The 6,057-nt window shown below is 45.0% G+C and overlaps 1 long non-coding RNA gene across 1 annotated transcript in view; it reads left to right on the top strand.

Annotated features, from left to right (window-relative positions):
* Positions 1-1,728, top strand: part of LOC107184640 — a 5,458-nt gene extending 3,730 nt beyond the window's left edge. Inside the window, exons 2-3 of the long non-coding RNA XR_001515540.1 lie at positions 1,338-1,451; positions 1,583-1,728. This is a non-coding gene — a long non-coding RNA (uncharacterized LOC107184640). The remainder of the gene's footprint in view (positions 1-1,337; positions 1,452-1,582) is intronic.
* The last annotated feature ends 4,329 nt before the right edge of the window (positions 1,729-6,057 follow it).

Below are 6,057 nucleotides of genomic sequence, written 5' to 3'. Positions count from 1 at the left end.
GCTCTTCTCGCAGGCGGTCCCCTAGGGTCTGTCAACGACAGTAACCGCACAGCAGGCGGTTCTCCGGGCCGGAGAAACCTCAGGGGCCCCGCTCGCCACAGCGGAACCCCCGCCCGCGGAGGTGTTGGGAACACAGGTTCCCAGACCACTCCCGGACTCGGAGCTGATCCTGGGTCTGTTTAACTCGGGCTACACGTGATGATCAGGTCCTGGCAAGCTCCGGGCACAGCCCCGCCTTCAGCAACAACTCCACCTGGGAGCAAGCAAACACCTGGGATGGGGGTGGCTTTCTTGCTCCCCAGAGGACAGTGGTTCTCAACCTTGGCTGCACATTAGAATCACCTGGGAATCTACTTAAAAATCCTGATTTTTGGGCCTCATCCTCCGGAAATTCTGTTTCTTTGTTACTAATGTTGTGGCTACGTCACGCCATAGGAACAGATCTCTGACATAACCCGAGAACCTAATGTATATTAATCAGGGCATCTCAGACCCCGGGTGATTCCTATGTGCAGCCAAGGTTGAGAAACTCATTTGCCAGGGAGAGTGCGAATTATAAATGCATTAATTAGTCAATCTTTACATATCACCTTTACCCTGGATTTTTTTTTTTAAAGGTTAAGTAGTCTCCTTTCTTCATGGAGAAAGTTAATACATTTTCAACACTCGTCACTTCATAAAAGAAAGATGGAGAATATCTGTAGTTTTGACAACTCGTTAAGTATTTTGCCAAGAGATGATGGGGCACCTCTGGACTATGCAAAGCTTCTCCTGGTCACTCCACACCTCTTTCCAGAGCACTGTGAAGCCCGGAGGCAGTGGCACGGAATGATAAGTGCTCCTGGGAGCCGCCAGAGTAGAATCCTGGCTCTGTCGCTCTGTGGCCTTGAGAAAGCTGCTCCGTGCCCCACTTTCTCATCAATAACAAGGCAATGCAATAACTGGAGTGGTTGTGAGGACAGATTCATGTGTGTACAGTACACAGGGCTATGTGCAGTACAGAGGCAGTACTCTCTACGTGTTAATTATTATTTACAACCATAGAGGAAGAGTTACAGTTACCTATAATAATAGCTAACACTTATCTAGAATTGGTGCTTCCAATTGACTAGGCACAGATATTGTTTTACATGGAAATTAATCGGACACAAACAAGCCTGTGTTGACATTACTCAGCCCTGCCCTTCTGAATTTCATGTTTCCCATGCTTTCTATAACAGTTCCAATATATATGTGAGGAATTTAATACTACTCATTTAACACTGCTCAAGTATTTGCCTTATTTTCCAAGAGAAATAGATAAAAATAAGTTATCATCATCTCTCTGATTGTCCCAGGCCTCCTGGGGGTGCGCTCACCTCCCCTGGCTCGTGCTCCCCTAAGCCACCTCATTTGACTTCTGTGATCACCACTACAGTTCTCCACGATGGATACAGGACTGAATGATCCAGGTACAAGTGATTCCCAAATGGGGTGTACATCTAGACAGAAGCTAATCTTATTTCTTCATCGGCCAGGAATTAATTTATTTATTCATCTCCTAACAATGTTTTGACCCACACGACTTCCTGGTCTGTTCCAGGTGTTGGATATACTGTAGAGTGATATGCCAGACCAACAAGACCAGCAGGGCAGTCAGAGAAGGAAGGAATGAAGAATGAATGAATGAATGAATGAATGAGGTCATGCATAAGGTCATTTCAGATAACAATGGGCACTACGATCAAGATGAAATGGGATTGCCGAGACCGGTTTGGCTCAGTGGATAGAGCGTCGGCCTGCGGACTGAAGGGTCCCGGGTTCGATTCCGGTCAAGGGCATGTACCTTGGTTGTGGGCACATCCCCAGTGGGGGATGTGCAGGAGGCAGCTGATCGATGTTTCTCTCATCGATGTTTCTAACTCTCTATCTCTCTCTCCCTTCCTCTCTGTAAAAAATCAATAAAGTATATTTAAAAAAAAAGATGAAATGGGATGGTGATGGAGGGTCACTGGGTGGTTTTGGTGGTGGTGGGGGGTATCTGAGCTGGTCTAGAGGGACCTTTACAGCTAAAGCCCTGGGAAGAACCAGGGAGCTGGCATCCTGGGAGAGGAAACAACAGCAAAGGCTCCAAGGAGATCAGCTTTGGTGTGTTCCGAGCAAAGTAACGAGATTCACTGACTAGCTGGTTCCCAGAAAGGAAAACCTGGCTTATGAAATAAATTTCTTTTAAAATATATTTTATTGATTTTTTACAGAGAGGAAGGGAGAGGGATAGAGAGTTAGAAACATCGATGAGAGAGAAACATCGATCAGCTGCCTCCTGCACACCTCCTACTGGGGATGTGCCCGCAACCCAGGTACATGCCCTTGACCGGAATCGAACCCGAGACCCTTCAGTCCGCAGGCTGACTCTCTGTCCACAGCCAAACCGGTCAGGGCGCTTATAAAAATTTTTTAAAATGTCCAAGCTCTCATATGATTAAAGACATGCAAGTTGAAATAAACTGAAATACTGTTTTATATCCTGCCCGAATAAAAAGACTAAACACGAATTAGTAAAGGTGAGCATATGCTATGATCCCTCCATTCCTGCCCCGCCCTGCACTCTCACGTGTGCCTGCATGAGAATCAGCCAGGACCTCGCTAACATGCAGATTCTGACTCCGGTGCCTCAGAGAGTAACAGGCACGGATCACCTGGGGACCTTGTTAAGCATCCGATTCTGATTTCTGTGCTGCTCAGACTTGAACGGGAAGAACGACCTGGAGATCTTGTTCAGTGTGGATGCTGGGCAGCAGCCGTGCACGAGGCGCTCAGCCTCGCTAATTATGAGGAGTGAATATTAAATAGCCAGGAATTCCTCTTTTTTTTTCCCACCTACCAGATCAATAAATATTAAGAAGGCTGATAGCATTCTACTGTTAGCAGGAGTGCAGGGTAATTGGTCTCCCAATGCATTGCCAGCAGGAGCGTGAATGTTTGTAGTCACTTTGGAGGACAATTTGGCATGAAGTGTTAAATGTGCCCCGCCAATGATCTAGCAATTAATTGTCCTTTCCCTCTAGTCTTCTCCAGAGAAACATCTTCGCATGCGCACGAAGAAGTGTGTCCAGGGATGTTTGTTGTGACATCGTTGCCATAGCAAAAAAAATTGAGACACAAACTAAATGCCCAGTCACAGGGCAGTGGTTCGATTAAAGTGAGGGTTAGCCACACGGTCGAGTGCCAGGCAGCAAATAAAAGTAACCAGCCAGATTTCTGTATACAAGCCTGGCTTAAGTCCCACCTCTACTGCACTGAAAACCCAGCAAGTTCCCCCAGATATACACACATTCAAATCTACATATATTTCCAATACGGAAACATGAAAATCCAGGACAAAAAGGTATTGGAAGGCAACACACTGGCTATGTGTTAAGCAAGGTGGGGACAGGGGAGCAGCTTTGAGGGGGAGGGCAGAAGGATTGAGGAACCTAAATTGTCTGTGTATTCGTAATACAGTATTACAGTGGGGCCTTGACTTACGAGTTTAATTCGTTCCAAGACCAAGGAGCTCATTAACTCAAATTACTCTGTCAACTCAATGCAAAAAATTGGCCAAGAGTCAGCTGGTATCTCAAAAAACGCGTTAGTTGGGACACTCGTAAGTCAAGGCCCCACTGTACTTCCTTTAAAAAATGTATTCACAGACTCTTTATAGTTAAAAAGAAATAAATAACTAAATTGTGGTTGTGTCATACAATGGAATAAATTCTATATGACCATAAAAAAGAATAATATATTTCTGTGTGCTTTGATAGGGAATATTCTTCAAGATATATAAATCAAATGTTCAAATAACACAAATTATGCTGCTGTGTGTATGTAGATATATGTATGTAAGTACATATTGCTCTAACAGCATCTCTCTCTATAAAATTTATAATATATATAGGGTTTGCAAAATTATGTTTACAGTTGTGAGTATGCAAAACAGTTGATTCTTGTATTTATTAATTAGCGTATTATTTTCTATATGAACAACTGTAAACCTACTTTTGCCACACCCTGTACACACACACACACACACACACACACACACTTGTGAATGCGGAGGAGACCAGGGACCCTGGTCACAGGAGTTATCCCTGAGGACAGGGCAGCAATATTTGTGATGTGATTGTCTGAGTGACTGACATCTTGCTACATAGGTACATGCCTTTCTGCAATCTTCCGAGTTTTTAAATTTTGAAACAAATAATAAAACTTGGCACACAGACAAGAGTGTATAAAACATTAATGTGCAATTTAAGGACTAAAACGAACACTCATGTAACCACCAACTTTAGATCTAGAACATTCTTTGTACCAAGGAAACCCTTCACATGTTCCCATCCATGAGCTTCTCTTTCCTTCTGCCACCTTGTTCCACGACTTCTAATTTTGCGGATGATTTAAAAATAGTTTTGCCGCCCAGATAACATGTTGCTGAGTCTGGCCACCATTTGAACTATATGAGCAACTTTGCTTCACATCTTTAAGTCTGTGAGATGGAACAGGTTGCTGCAGGCAGCTGTAGCTCATTCATTTTCACTCTCTCGTGACCTCCGTTGCATGAATACAGCACATTTGGTCTGCACTGTCACTGCCAATGGGCGGTTTCCAATTTGGTCATTATGAGTAACGTAGCTGTAAACATTCTCGCACAGGTTCCCTGACTCATGTAGGGAGGCTGCTCTTTGCCATTAAAACAGTGGTTCTCAACCTCGGCTGCACGTTAGAATCACCTGGGAATCTTTTTAAAAGCCTGATTTCTGGGCCGCATCCTCCGGAGATTCTGTTTCTTCGTTACTAATGTTGTGGCCCCACCCCATAACAAACAGAATTTCCGGAGGGGGAGGCCCGGAAATCAGGATTTTAAAAAGATTCCCATGTGATTGTAATGTGCAGCCAAGGTGGCGAACCACTGCATTAAAAGCTGCTTCTTAACAAGGCTCCCAGGTGCCCTGTGCCTACATTATATCCCGAGACACACTGGGGTCGGAATCTGCATTTTAAGAAGCTCTCCTGGTGATGCTCCTGCATGGTGGCTTGGAAGCACAGTGAGGGGGAGGAATAGCTGATCCCACCACATGCTCCCGTTCAACTTTCCTAGGAGATGCCGAAGTATTTTCCAGTGTGGCTATATCAACTTACATTCCCACCCGCATAAATCGTTTAAAATGGAAAAAAAAGTACTAGTTTAAAAGTCACTAGGGCACAGTCTTAGTTGAAATTGTGATCCAAATCTTCGCTTCCTCCTTCTCTTCTCTTTCTGCTCCCTCCCCCGAATCTGAAATGAAGAAATGACATCCTGGAAGCAGCTACTGTGTGGGCAACAAAGAGGACCAGGGCCTTTATTCACAGAGAAAACAAACGGCCCCCAATTCACCTGCTGGCTCCTACAGGTTCGTAAGCTCCTGGCCTGTAAAGGAGTGTTGTCTAACCACAGGAGCTTGCAGATTCTAGACCTGGGGCCGGGGAGGCAGCCTGAGGCGAGGGTAGTTGTTTCACCTTCTCCTGAGAAAAATGAGTTTTCGATCCCTTTCAAGCAACATTGAGAGCACCCAGGCCTATCATCATTTTCCATGTCTTATGCCACAGTTTCCCTGACTCTGACATCCGCTATTAGGGTTTGTTCCAGAGCCACTCATTTGTTTAACAAACATTAATTGGGTTCTATCTGGGTGTGAGGCATTATGCTAACCTCTAGGAATGCAACAGCAAACCTTTAAGGGAGTCACATAATAATCAGGAGGAAAAATAAGTGAACAAGACAGTGCGATAAAGGTTCACACAGTGGTCAGCCAAAGCTTCCTGCAAGAGGCAGATTCATAACCCCAGATGTGTAGGTCTTGGGCAGGCAAAAAAGTGAGGTGAGGGGGTTTCCAGGCAGAGGGAATAGTTTGTGCTGAGACCAGGAGGTAAAGTGATGGCACGTCTGAGCAACCTCAGTCTCGCTGTAGATGGGTGGAGTGCTGGAGATAAGGTGAAGGAGATAGGTGGGAGGTAGAGGCAAGCAGGATATGATTAAACCATTTCTATTTCTCCTTTCCC

Source organism: Myotis davidii, unplaced genomic scaffold (assembly GCF_000327345.1).
Source record: "Myotis davidii unplaced genomic scaffold, ASM32734v1 scaffold27, whole genome shotgun sequence".
NCBI classification, from domain to species: domain Eukaryota; kingdom Metazoa; phylum Chordata; class Mammalia; order Chiroptera; family Vespertilionidae; genus Myotis; species Myotis davidii.
Note: the sequence above shows the minus strand (reverse complement) of the source record. Positions and strands in the feature narration are given on the sequence as shown.